Source organism: Tupaia chinensis, unplaced genomic scaffold, assembly GCF_000334495.1.
Source record: "Tupaia chinensis unplaced genomic scaffold, TupChi_1.0 Scaffold000299_1, whole genome shotgun sequence".
Lineage (NCBI taxonomy): Eukaryota > Metazoa > Chordata > Mammalia > Scandentia > Tupaiidae > Tupaia > Tupaia belangeri.
Window position 1 is genome coordinate 56932 of NW_006159789.1, and position 15186 is coordinate 72117.

Sequence of the window (15186 nt, forward strand, 5' to 3'; positions counted from 1 at the left end):
CAGCAGGAAGATAAAAGAGCTGTTTTTGCCCGGTAATTAAGTTCCAGTCATCAACAAGCTATGGTTTTAGTTCTCCAGGAAACTTTAATTTCCACTCTGCTCATAAATGTTTCCTCATTTTCAACAGTAGGATCTATCTGGGCCCTTTTCTTCCGAGGAGGCTGTCTCACCGGTACTGCCGCCATCTCCATTCCCAGGTGTTTTCTGTTTGTTCTTTTTTGTTTTCACTTCAACATTTTCCTGTTGCAGACCAGATGTCTTCTTTCCTGGCGTAGTCTCTCTCATCTTGCCCTCTGCACACTGCTCCTGATTAGGTTTTTGAAGTTCTCACTATTTCTGCAGATTGGTGTCCACATATTTGAGTACTCTGCTCTCTGGAACCCATTCATCCCAATTTTTATTCCAACCACTGTAATGTATAAAATATTTCACTTGCTTATTCTTTATGACAACTTTGAAACACTTTGCTTCATAAAGAAGAGGTCCATGAAAGCACAGCACCCTTTCACCCTCCTTAAATTTAGGCTTCGGATCCAGCTTCGGCGCAATTTATAAGTGATTTGCCACCTCTTCCTTCTCTCATCACTCCCGACCACCGCCCTACTGTCTACTCCAACCAGCTCCACGTCAGATGCACTGCCAGGCACCGCCAGCTCTATAACCTGGGCCCGATTTCCCCAGCTTTGTGTTTTTAGGATGATGAGCTTTGTTAATTGAAGAAGACATCTAAATGCTGATCAAGAATATGTTGGGGGTCATCAAGTGGTATGGTGGTTGGGATGCTGGACTTCCACATGGCTGACTGCAGTTTGAGTCTCAGACCTGGTGACTTGGTTTCTCACTTTTCCTCTCCTCTCCTTCTCTCTCTCTCTCTAGGTCTTTCTCTGGTGAGCACACATCACATGCTCTCTAGCAAATTAGAAAGTACTACTACTAAAAAATTTTTAAAGAATTATTTTATTTAACTTTTATTTCTGTATTTTAATTTGACCAGAGAGGGACACAGTGAGAGAGAGAGAGAGAGAGAAAGTGAGAAAGAAAGCTGCCAGGTCCAGGACTCAAACCACGATCGGCTACATGGCAGTCTAGCACCCTTAACCACAACTCCACTTGCTGGCCTCAATAAATAGATTTTTAACATTTCTTCTGGTTACTAATAATGACACTAATAATCGTTATATGGATATTTAGATAATTATGCATAACTTCATTTTGTCATCTGTATGTAAACATTCTGAAAACTCAAAAGCACAAAAAACTACCCACAGTATGTAGACCCTAGTCATGTTCCTAGAGATTGATAAGGACTTGGTGGTCTGCATCCTTGTAGGATTGAGTAGAAGGTAGGTTTTTTCCAGTCCAGGCTTAGATGAAGGAAACAGGATAGGATTCAGTAAGAGAACAGGGTGTTGATTGGAAATATACCTCAGGGGCAATACACAAGTCCAGTCCTCAGAATTGAAGAAATGACCTAAAGTTGGATTCACAATAAAAAGCCAATACTTTGGCCAAGAACATTAGTGTAGAGCAATAGTAAATTCATCAATTTAAAGTCAGGGTAGATCCTTCAGGTTAGGGTAGATTTGAACCCGTGGCTAAATGTTACAGCCCAGTTAGTATAGAGGTGGGATTGCGAGTTTAGGAACCCACACAGAGTTGGCTACATCCATTATGGGGAGACCATTGAACTCTAGAGATCTTGCCATTGTTAAGGTGAATTCACATTAAAATAAAAATTCACAAACAGGTATCCTGAACTAGTTTTTTGTTTTGGCTTAGGTCTCAAAAGTAAATTGAGTTATCATTCAAGTGATTCTTCACCTTCCACCTAGTAGGAGATCAAAGCATCCTTCAGAGTAGCAACTTTTAAATGTTAAAAAATAATAATTTGCATGCAACTATCAATAAAAATTTTGAGCACCTCCATTTACATTAATTTATTTATTTACAATATACATGTATTTTTTCTAAAATATTTTGTATATTAAAAAATGGAAAAAATAGAAACCTGAAAAGATCAAATCAAAATACACAGAAATCCTGCTATGGCAACTTTGTTCTCTAGTAGATTGTCTGTTGCCTCTCTGGGGTGAGCACATTCCATTTGGGAGAGTTCTTCTTTAGATTATTAATGATGAATTACATGGTCTGAATGGCATGAATGGGTTTTCAAACTACTTACACAAGGTCTGGAAACATGATTTTTATTTCTCCCATTCATTAATCTGACAGTACAGGCCCTACAGAGGTCTATCTTGGGTATTCTGAATTATTCTGATTGATAGCAGACAACACTGGCCTCAGATGGTGATGTTGTTCTGCCTTGATCATCATAGCAAAGCTAGAGTACAGTGATTTATTTTCTGCATACAGAATATTGGGCTCCAGCTGCTGAGGTCAACGGTCAAATGAAACTTTACCAGATGCTGAATCCAGGAATTCTCCTAGCACCTGGGTCTTAGGTTCAGAGCCAGAATGAATCTATTCCCTGTAGGCCTGGGGTCCTGGGATCTGAGGATGAGCACAGCTGGACACAGAAATGCTGCTACAGCTATTCTGGAAGTGTCACACAGGACTGCAGGACTGTGGACCACATCCCAGGTCCCTAAATATGTGAGCCTGAGCCTTGAACTCCAGTAGAGTCCCTGATGAACCTCTAAGCTTACTGAGGAGTTCATAAAGACATCTTTATATCTACCTCTCTCTATATTTTTTAAATAATAACTTTATTGAGATATAATTCATATTTTATAAAATACACTCATGTAAACAAATGTAATGTTTTTTAGTATTATTTATTATTTTTATATATTCAGTCATTATACATCATTTAATTTGTAAAGAGATTTTACCCAACATGATATATTCCACACAGCTAGACTACAGATGAGTTGATAATACTATACATGACATCACCAACAGGCAACAAACCATATCTCTGTAAGACAAATGTCTTACCTCTCCATATTTTCCCAAATGTCCCTTCCTGCACCCTTCCCCTCTCTCCCACTCTCCTTCTACTTTGTCCCCAGTGTCCATAATAATTTTTAATGCTTTTATGTCCTCCAGTCTTTCAGTCTCTACCGCGGAGTGTAGACAGTCGGTTTATGTTAAGTGGAGTCATAAAATGTCTCTCTTTTATAGCCTTCACTTGCTTCACTCAACAATAGATCTTCCATGTTCATCCACTTTCTATCAAATGCCAGGGTCTTGTTTTTTATAGCTGAATGGTATCCATGGAGTATATGTGCCACACTTTTTCAATCCATTCATCTGTTTGTGGACATTTGGACTGGTTCTATGTCTTAGCAATCATGAAAATGTCACAATAAATATAGTTGTGCAAGCGCTTTTCTGACTGAACATTTTTGTGTCCTTTGGGTAGATATCCAAAAGTGGAATTGCTGGGTCACATAGTAGTTCTCTTTGAAAGTCCTTGTGGAACCTCCATATTGTTCTCCACAGCAGCTGGACCAATTTACATTCCCAACAACAATGTATGAAAGTTTCCCTTTCACCACATCCCCACCAGCACTTACCATTTTTTGTTTTTTTTAATCTTCGCCATTCTGACTGGGGTTAGGTGGCATCTCATTGTGGTTTTGTTGTGCATCTACCTTATGATGAGGGATATTGAGCATTTTTTCATACGCTTTTTTAGCCAAAAAGCATATGAAAAATGTTTATTCAGCTCATTTTCCCATCTTTTAATTGGGTTAATAATTTTCTTCCAGTTAAGACTCTCGAGTTCCCTGTGTATTCTGGTTATCAGTCCCTTATCTGAGACATAATTAACAAAAATTCACATCCATTCTGAGAGTTGTCGATTCACACTGGGTTGGTGTTTTCTAGATTTTTTAAATTCTTTTTTTTTTTTTTTTTTGAGAGCTTTTTGGTATAGGGTGCATGCGCTTGCCAGAAAGTCAGAGACAGAGAGATAGAAAGCGAGAAATCACCCCCAATGGGGGATGGTTATACTACAATCCCTTTTCCTCCATTCTCCTCTCAGGATCTTGGGCACACCCACACACGCATGAGTTTAAGCCACCGGGTCCAGGATTTGAACCAAGGTCGACTACATGGGAGTCCAGCAACATAGCCATTATGCCAACTGCTGGTCCCATTGCAGAAACTTCTTAGTTTGATGTAATCTCATCTGTCTATTTTGGGTGTCCAATTTTTCTTTCATAACGGGGAAGGACTTCCTCATTTCTTAGAACTCATCGTCTCTTTTCTCTTGCATGCCATAGAGTTTTGTTACCACAAATATTCTAAATTCTTTTCCTGGCATTTTGGTAATATCCTCTAATTTTTCCCTACTTGGAGATGAGTTACAGTGTTCTCTTGCAGGAGATGTGTTACTTGATTCTCTCATCCTTGAGACTCTTCCCTGATTTTTAGTCATTTGGCAATGTATATTCAGTTTTGGCTAATTTGTTAGAGAAGGATTCTATAACTATGACCTCATGTGTTTCCCTTACTGTGAAATCATTTAGCGCTATTTTCTCCCTCCTACTATGTCCTCCAGTGTGGGAATCACAGAATGAGTTTTGAAATTGGATTTATGAAGGGGAGTTTTACTCTTTTTTTCAACCACTACAGTGAGGTGCAAAGAGTTCTCTAAAACTCACAATGTTCAGCTGTTTAGCTACTATGCACCTAGTCTTCTCTAGGCAGTGGGTAAGGGCTGAGCAGTAAAACAGAAAAGTAAAGTATTAGAAAAAGAAAGTAGGAAACAGAAATAGTAAGAAAAGGCAAAGAAAAAATAAGGGAAGAACTAGAACAAAAAGAGGAGAAAAAGTAGAAATCACATCACAGAAAATAAAATTGAGTTCATATGGGAAAGTTGTGCGGTACACTGCGTGAAGGGAAAGCAGAGGCAGAGATGGAGATGCCTGGATGCTTTCTGTCCTAGGTGAGGGAAGAAGAGACAAATTAGCAAGAGAAAGGCACAAATGGGACAGAAAGCTGGGGTTTCTTAATTTTTTTTTAATAAAGAGACAAAAAAAGTTAGAAGAGACAGAGAAGAACAAGGAATAGAGAGAGACTTTGCTTACCTGACTAGCACTTGGTTCTGAAAGAGGATATCCTGGCTGGGGGTGCTTCATAGCTTTGAAGCTGAACCCAGAAGGGACAGCAGAGGCAGAGATGGATAATTAATGCTCCTATTTTATGGATAGATTCTCCCAGGTTCCTGTAGCACCACGTCCCTTTCTGTAATGGCTAGCTGTTTCATCGAGTCTGAAGGTGCCTCCCAAGGGATTGATTGGTAGACCATGAAGTGGATTCCAGTCTCTAAGCAGCACTCTACAAACTCTCCTCCTATACTCTCACAAGCCACCAAGTTTTTGGTGCTAGAAATGTACTTTTTAACAGCCCATTCATACGAGTAGATGCTGAAACCACAACCTGGCCATTGTAATACTCAACAAATTCTTCTATATGATACTGAGTCCTTGTAACTAGCAGTCGGTGCCAGAACTCACAGGTGGGCCACACTGTCACCCAAACCCACTCTTTCTGGGCTATGCCTAAAAGCTCCAGATTCAGGGGTTTCCTGGTGGTGAACTCCTGGCACAACAGCTTAATTTTCCAGATGATCCACTTCAGGCTTCATCCCTGGTTTAGAGATGGATGAGAGCACTGCAAGCCCCTACTAAAATCCCCTTTATTATTGCAGGCCTTGTAGACTGAGAGGAGAGAGGCAAGGTTATTTACCAGGGTCTCTGCACACCTGTAACTACCAAAACCACAACAGAAACACCATCGCTGAGAGGACCTTGGACAATGTCTCAGAATACTCTTACCTCCTTCCGTACATGCATCATGTTAACATGCAGCCATGTTAACTAAGGTTTGTGTTATGTTTTTTTACATCTATTTCTTAAAAGAACTACATGAAAAATTCTGTTTAATAACCTGCTTTCCTTAATATTTTTTGATATCTTTCCATTCCAATTCACATAAATTGACATAATTACCTTACTGCTTATGTAAAATTATATGCTATGATTCTATTATAATTTATTTGATTAATCTATTTTTGGTCTAAATATTTTTTTCTTTTTTCCATTTATTTTCTTTTTTAATTTTTTAAAATTAATTAATTTGTTTCCAGTAATTCACTGTACATCAATACAGTAAGCAAAATGAGATTTTCCATCCAGTATACATTGTATATTGGCTCAATTAAGGATATTACCATACGTGTTATCATCAACAAATAATTTTCTATTCCTTATTTCTTACGTATTTTGCTTTTTTCCTCTCCCTCAATTCCTTACCTCTTACCCTCTGCCAACTGCCCCCCTTCTCCAACACTGTCTGGTATATACAGTTGTTTTCCATACCTTTTTTTCCACATTTTATTGATTCACTAAAGATCTTAATTAATTTAAAGACTTTAAATAGCAAACACAGCTGATATATACATATTTACGAATGCATGTCTGACTTTAGGTGTAGACTTCAGTGAGTAAAGTGAACATACTATAAAGTAGCATAGCACCTCACTGGGGTTATATAGCTTACTGAAGTCATTAAACAGGTATTAATAGATATTTTAATGCATTTTTAATTTAAAAATAGTTTTAGTTTTAATAGATCAAAGTCAAAAAATGTTAACAGAAATTTGCTTAAAACTCAAAGCCAGGAAAAAGGTTAGGATTCAGTTCAAATAGTAGGTAGATGAACGTATCAACAGTTCAAAAGAAGACACAAATCCTTAAATATGGAAATCAAAACATTGAAAAAATCAGTAATGTTTTAGTCTAAAGTAAAAAAATTCTATTTCACTAGTTCACACTCACATAATTAATCTCTCTTCTACTGAATTTGTAGTGTTACTGTGGTCTGATCTTTCCATTTAAATGCTAGAAATTACCATTCAACTCTGGACTTATCCTTACCATTAGGCTGGCCATTCCCTTGGCTATTTCTTGTACTCTTAATTCTGTGTGTCTAACTTTAGTTTTCCTGGTATAGCACTCCCTTTAACACTTCTTGGAGAGCTGGTCTGATGTTGGTAAATTCTTTCAGGGTTTGTTTACCTGAGAATATTTTTTGTCTTTTCTTCTCCATATGAAAGATAATCTTGCTGGGTATAGTATTCTTGCTTGAAATTGTTTTTCACTTAACATTTTGAATATGTTTACCCATTCTTTTCTTGCTTACCTTGTTTCCAGTGAGAGGTCTGACGTTAGCCTTATGGTAAAGCTTTTGAAAGTAACTTGACAATTTTAATATCTTGTCTCTGTCTGTGGTTTTGGTCAGCCTGGCTATAATGTGCCTTGGGGAAGATCTTCTTGGGTTGATTCTACGTGGGGGTCCTTTGTATTTATTGGGTCTGAATATCTGAGTGCCTCTCTGGGTTTGAAAATTTTTCTTCCAGAATTTCATGGAATAGATTATCAATGTCTTTATTAGTTTCTTCACCTTCAGGGATACCAATGATTCAGATGTTTGGGTGTTTAATGGTATCTAGTATTACTCATATGTTATTCTCATTTTTTAAAATTATTTTCTCATTCTTTTTGGTGAATTTATCTAGGCCAGAAGTTCTGTCTTCTACATCTGATATTCGATCTTTTGCATGATCTAATCTGCTTTTGATATTTTCAACGGAAGTTCTTATTTCCTGTATTACAAACTTCATCTCTAACAATTCTGTTTGATTCCTTTTTATGATGTTTATCTCCTCTTTCAATTGTGCAAGAACTTCCTTACCACCTGGAACACAGTGTCTCTTGTCTCCTGCATCTTCTAGAGTTCATTGTCTCTATTCTCTTGCATCTCTGTTAGCTTTGTCAATGCAAATATCTTAAATTCTTTATCTGACATTTCCTTAAGTTACCATCTATTCTTTGTGGAGGAAGAGGAGTTATTCTTTTCCATCAGAGGGGAGATATTTTCTTAGTTTCTCATATTTCTTGTGTCTCTGTGGTGGTTTCTGGTTATCTGGTGGATTATATGATTTTTTTTCCTATTTTTTGGAATTAAATATGGCTTCTGGCTAGTCTGGTGAGTGAGGGTGTAGCCTGGGCAGAAGGACTTTAGTGATTGAAATCCCTGAATGGGACCTCTCAGAATATAGATGGCTGCTGATTGGATTATCCTGGTTCCTGGCTAGACTGGGGAGCAGGAGGGTGAAATCTGGACAGAAGGTCTTCAGTGTTCAAAATTCCATCAACTTTATTCACTGCCTTAAAGACATAATTAGATCAGATATGAGTGTCATTTGGGTGCCTCCCCCCCCCCCATAGAGCCCATAGATCAACACTGCATGGGTCATAGCAAGAGGTAGTGGGTGAAAGCCATGCCTCTGCCAAGGTGTCAGGCATCTTTCTTTCCACTTCCTTCTTAGTACTCCTAACCCACTTCCGCTGCTGGGTGCTGCTGTGCACTTGAGCAGCAAGTGTAACCTGATTCGTTTCCCCAGGAGCCAAAGATGCTTAAGTCCCAAATCCAACTTAAAGAGCAAAGAAAGCCCACATAATGCAGCCCATTGGCATAAACATGTGCACACAGACCCCTATGTCACTCAGCACACTTGTTATTCCGCTGGCTGTGAACTGGGACCAGCCTCAAAGACAATTCCTTTTTATCTATCAGTATTCACAGTTAAAAGAAACAAAAACTGCTTCAGTTGCTTTGACCAGAGATTTGTAGAAAGGATATCAGGAGCTTCCAGAATGGCAAGAAAAGATAAAGAACCAAGCTTGGAAAGAATCAGATATGAGAAACATGTGCTACCAGTTCCCAGGTACATCACACAGGTATTGCCCCTAGAGTGGATGCTCCACAACCTGCTGCCTGTAAAGGAGGCTGAGACAGCAGGAAGCAGCAAGTTTAGCATTTATTACATGAGGCTGCCGTGGGTCCCACTGAGTATCACCAGATGAAAATTTCCCAAAATAAGAAAGGAAATTTAGGTGCTAGGCAAGGGGAAAAATCATGTCATCTCCTACTAATATTATAAAACAAAAATATGAGAGAAAAATATTTGGGTAAGTTTGGAATAGAGATGGAAGGGGAAAAAGATAATGAGGAAATTTTTTTTTTACATAGTCATAATTTACACAGATACAAAGCCATTTTATCCTCACTGTATTATCTTACTTCCCTTCTTTTATTATACTACAATTTCATTATGTGCATATTTGATTTACTACTTTTTTTTTTTTTTTTTTGCTAGAGGTAGCATGCATTTGCCAGAAAGAGAGACAGAGGAGAGGAAGGGAGAGAAGAGAGCACCTACATGGGGAAGAGTCAGACTGCAATCCCCTCTTTATTATTTCTCCCTCCTTTCAGTATTTTGGACATGTCCACACACACACACACACACACACACACACACACACACCCTGTGTATTTCTCAAGCTGCTGGGTCTGGAACCCAAACTGCCTGCTCAAGCCATGTGGGATCTGGCTGCCCTAACCACCAGACCAAGGGACTGGCTCCATTTACTATAATTTAACCAAAAGGTTGAAAGAACAAGGAAAAGGCAGAATGAAAGCAAAAAGCTTGTGCTGTGGGGAGAAGGTAAACAAGAAGCCATGGTCCTCTCTGTGGTTCTTGGTCCCTGCAGGCTTCCATCATGTGCTCAAGGCCATCTGAATGTGAATATAATGTCTAAAGGTGAGAATTTTTTAATTCAAAAGATGCAAACTAACTACTTTTCCTGGTGCTCCATGCTGAAACAGCAATCTATTTCAAAGTTGACGGAGCAACCTTGCTTTACTGGACTTATTAAGTCTCCATATGTTCATATCTTGTGTGGCAGCTTCATAAGAAGTTTTAAAGGTGACTTTCTAGTAAGCAATTTCTAATCTGCTGACACATCATCTACAGTACTAAGTGATGCTCCTAGGTGAGGCTCTGTCTGTTCCTTTTGGAAGGGGTCTGCGGGTCCTAGCCTTAGAATGGCTTCGTGACCACAACTCTATCTTCACTTTCTACACCATCACCAGAGTTAATGTTTTACACACAAACTTGACATTCCCATTAAAAGTGTTTTGAGACCTAGAGGTGGAATATAGTGGAATGGTTAAGAGTATATGCTGAGGGATCAGCTGGTGGCGGAGTGGTTAAGGTACTGGACTCTGACATGGCTTACAGTGGTTCAAGTCCCAACATCCTGGCTTGAAACTCATGCCGGGAGCATGTGCCCAAAATCCCAGGAGGAGAATGGAGGAGAAAAGATTATGATGTAACCATCCCTCCTGAGGAGTAATTTCTCACTTTCCTTCTCATTGTCTCTCTCTCTTGCAAATACATGTGCCCTATAGCAAAAATATCTCAAAAAGAAAAGTATAAATTGAACACTTCCCAACTCTCTCACATATACACTCCCACAAGTTTGAGCTTCCTATAAAGATGACAACCTAAACAGACATTTATTGTTTTTCTAAAGCAACAGTAAAAAGACTACTCAGAAACATCAGTTAAGGGATATTTTAAAGACAAACTCACAAGGACAGAAAGGATAAAGGAGGAGATGTCAACAACAAAACTTGGCAACCTGGTAAGTCAGTGTATGTGCCATCTTGGCCCAATCAAATGAGAGACTAAGGAGGTGGACTCAGGAGATGATTCTGAATGTTCTGGAAATAGTCAACCTTTTTGGAGGCAGGTTCTGGGCCCTATGTGCCAAAACCAGGAACAGGCTGATGTGCAATGATCACTTTGTATTTATTTATTTATTTTTAGAGGTTTTTGCCTTAAGGTGCATGTGCTCACTGGAGAGAAAGAGAGAGAGAGAGACAGTGAGAGGGAAGATGAGAAATCACTCCTCTCAGGGGATGGCCACACCACAGTCCCTTCTCCTCCATTCTCTTCTTGGGATCTTGGGCATGCACACACATGTGTCCGGTGTAAGTTTCAAGCCACTGTGTGTGAGACTTGAACCACTGTCAGCCATGTGTGAGTTCAGTTATGTAACCACTACACCATCTGCTGGCCCAACAATGATCAATTTTTAAATTGACTTAAAGTTAGGAGTCAACATTGAGTTGCTGTTTACATGATGATCATTCAAGAAGCAAAGACTGAGGAGACAGGCATCAGAGACCTAAAAATTGAAGTCAATCTTCTTGTACCAGGAGAACTCCATGCAGTACCAAATATTATCAATAGCCTAACTTGACCCCGGCCACTGTAAGCAGCTCCCTGGGAACAATGACTGGCCACGAAGGTGGCATATGCCCCAAAAGACTGGTCACAATATGGTTATTAAGTCACAGGCCACAGTTCACTAATTTAAATCCTTTCACCTTCACTTCTGTGATGTAAGATGAGTTGCTCAAATCTTGTAAGATTCATGTTCCCTTTTGTAAGATGGTAATAACCCATCTCCAAAGACTGTTGAACAGATTATATGATATAAATTATTTAAAGTGCTTAGTATCCTTTAAGGAGGGTACTTAGGCCACAGTAAATGGTCATAACAGAAGAAGGTACTCACCCAGCATTCAGGTTTCTGAGGTTCAAGGTTGTCATAAATACACAAATATTGCATAGGATATACTTATCATAAAAACTTATTTGTTCATCTAAATTTCAAGTTTAACTGGATGCCCTATATGTTTGTTTTCCAAATCTGGCAACCCTAATAGGGCTGAAGCACTCCCACACCAATTCTCTTATCCAAAGATGAGGTCTAACAAAGCTCAGACAAAACATGGCCAGTCTGGGTTCTGAACAATGATAGAAGAGGGGCTGAGAAGTGACTTGAGGAAATTCTGTGGCAATTTACATGTGGTCTAGGGATGAAAACCACCAGCTTTAGGTTTTCATGAGCATTAGCATCAGAAGAGAGCAACTTTTAAGTTTCACCTCTGCTCTGCTCTGGTTTATGTTGTAGCACTTTCACTTACTTTATTAGCCCTGCAACCTAGGTATTATGCCTCATTTTCCAGATGAAGTAGCGATATTTGTAGAGGTTAAATGACCCAGCCATGTTACATGACTTGAAAGTGTCTGTTCCACACTTTAAACATCAGTTTCCTTACAGCTAGTCGTTGGAATTAGCGTCATGTCCATGCACCTAAATAATGCCTCCATGTCCCAAACAGATGTGTAGAAGATTATTAGAAGCTCATAGAAGACTCATAGAATCAGATGAACAGGAGGGAAGGATGCTGATTCAGTTTTGTGAATTAGACAAGTGCTGAATCAAGAGATTATAGATAAGTTATGATTCAGAAAGCAAAAAGGGTGATGGACAGGGAGATCTGTAGTGGGAGTTGAAGGACAGAGAATAGACACTGAATTTTGTATATGAAGTGCTTACAGGGTACTAAGCACTTTAAATCATTTAGATCATATAATCTGCTCAACAGTCTTTGGAAATGGGTTATTACCATCTTACAAAAGGGAACATGAATCTCACATTTGAGCAACTCATCACAAATCACAGAAGTGAAGGTGAAAGGATTTAAATACTTTCTAACTCTAAACCCTGGATCACTAAAACTCACAGTATTCAAGGAGAAAATGGGATGATTTGGGGGTGCAGTGAGAAGAAACTGTGGAAAGACTAGAGAAATTTTTTCTTTTAAATTTATTTTACATTCATTCACTGTAATCATCACAGCATACAAAGTGCTATTTCTCACCCAGAATACATTGTATATTGGCTTGATCAAGGATATCACCATACATGTTATCAACAAATAATTCTCCATTTCTTGTTTCATATATATATATGAAACAGACAGAGAGAGAAAGAGAGACAGAAAGCGAGAAATCACCCCCCAGGGGGGATGACCACACCTCAATCCCTTCTCCTCCATTCTCCTCTCGGGATCTTGGGCATGCAAGCACATGCACCCGGTGTGAGTTTTAAGCCACTGGGTCCAGGACGAGAACAGTGGTCGACTATGTGGGAGTCCAGCAACATAGCCATTATGCTAACTGTTGTTCCCATTGTTTCTTATATATTTTAAGGCAAGAGAAATTTTTCAAAGAGGTACCTGATAGAGGAAAGAAAGAAAGAGTGGAACGTTGATATTAGTCAAATCCAATAGCAATCCAACTTAGGCAAAGAATTGGGGTTTAACTTTAAATGAAATACAAAGTCTTTGCCGTGAATAGAGAGGATTTGATTTACATTTTATAAAGATGACTCTGGGCCCAGATCATGGCACAATGATAAGTACTAAGTTCTGCAAGGCACATGGGAACCTTCTACATGGGAAGGTGGCCAGTTTGCATCCATGACCTCCCTAAGTACATCTGGTACACATGTGCCCATGATCTCGGCTGGCTGAAGTTGGATGTGGATTGGAGTGTCAGGACACTGTCAGCAGTGCTGTATCTCTGTTTCTCCCCCTCCCTTTATCTCTCTCACTTGTCAATAAATAAATAACCTTAAAAAGTAAAATGATTCTGGCTGCCATGGGGAGCATAGACTGTAGTGGGTAAGTGTAGACACAGGAGCCAGTTAGGAGGCTGTTTAGTAAACCGAACCATATAAAATTGACTGTTTATTTTATTTTATTTTTTTTAGCTCAAAAATGAGTTACAAAAACAGGAATTCCACTTCCTAACAGAAGTTCAGGAGAGTGGTGGGGGCTTGGCCTGCTATGACAAAGGTGGCTGTGGTGACTCGTCAACCAAGACAGGCTTTGAAAGTTGAGCTGACAAAAATGTATTAATGGTCTGACTCTGGAAAGTGAGGAAAAGGGAAAGCAAGGATAACTTCTAGGTCTCTGGCTTAAGTAAAGGGTCTTTGGTAGTGCTTTTGCTCAGGAGAAAAGACTGGGGAGAAATACAAGCAGGGCTATCAGCAGGGTATTGGTTATATGATTCTGGAGCTGAGGAGAAAGGTCAATGTTGAAGCTTCGAGTCTATAAACAACTTAAAGGTATTTATGGCATACGGCTACTCAAAGAAAGAAGAAAAGTATAGGTAAAACTGAGCTCTGGAATCTTTATCTTTTGGAGACAGAAAAAGGAGGACCTGCACAGAGGATTAGGAAGTAGTGACCTGCAAGAGGAAGGAGAGAAATCCCTAAACTCAATTTAAGTTTCAAGCCATTACAAAAGCAAGGAGGTAGAGTAGATGCATCCAGTCCACTTGGCCCACTTGATGAATAGTCCTGGTCACTATTTTTCACATAGTCTTTAGTTAAATAACCAAGAGAACCAGGAACTTTGGGCACCAGGCAGTACCTTCCTCACTAAACCTTAAAAAGATGGGATTGAAGGTGGTCTCCAAGAGTTAACCTGATTCCTCCACTGTGGGTATGGACAGCAAAAATGGAAGCACTGCTGATCTTTATATAGTTGTAATGCTACTCTAGTTTGAAAACTGATACCTACTCTGTATAGCAAAACTTGTAGAAAAAGAAGTTACAGAAAATTTTCAGAATAACTATAAGCCCACTATGCAGAGATGTACACTATACAGAGACCAATAAAACATAGTAAATTTCACTCTAGTCAACCTTTATTGTAGTTATGTAGTTTTTTTGTTTGTTGCTTTTTTTTTCTTTTCTTTTTTAGTTTTGCTATAGGGTATGTATGCTTGCCAGGGAGATATTGAAAGTGAGAAATCATCCCCCCCCCACCGCAGGGGATGGCCATGCCACAATCCCTTCATTCTCCTTTCAGGATTTAATATGCACCTACACATAACTGGTGAGTTTTTCAAGCTGCCAGATCCGGCACTTGAACCATGCAGTTAGCCATGTGGTATCCAGCTGTCTCAACCTCCATGCCACCTGCTGGCCCTATTTATTATAAATTTTGATGATGGCTTAATTAATTAATTTAGAAGAATAAGAAGCAACTGTGAGAGATGTTCCTGAAGTAGGAAGATGATGAAATGAGTATTGAATTTGGTAACAACCTAGACACTTTGGGTGGGATAGTTGGGACAGAAACACAGTTCAGGAGAGTAAAACAGAGGAGAAAATGTGTTGAAATGAAGAAAATTAAAGACTGTTCTTTCAAAACAGTTGCTGTGAAAAAAGATCATAGAGGTGAATGTGACCTCAAAGCACTCTCCCCCTCTTCATATTCATTTATTTTTATATATAAGGAATAATCGTTCATAACTTAGAATAGTAGGATAGCTTTGCTATCTGTGAGACTACTATAGACTGAATGCTTATGTCTCCTCAAAATTCGTGTGTTGAAATTCTAACCCCCAGGATGATGGTGGAGTCTTTGAGAGATGATTAA

General features: G+C 39.1%; 1 pseudogene; it reads right to left on the reverse strand.

The window, feature by feature from the left end:
* The window catches only part of LOC102485016 (mortality factor 4-like protein 1 pseudogene), a 969-nt pseudogene extending 420 nt beyond the window's left edge, over positions 1 to 549 (reverse strand).
* Positions 550 to 15186: the final 14637 nt, after the last annotated feature.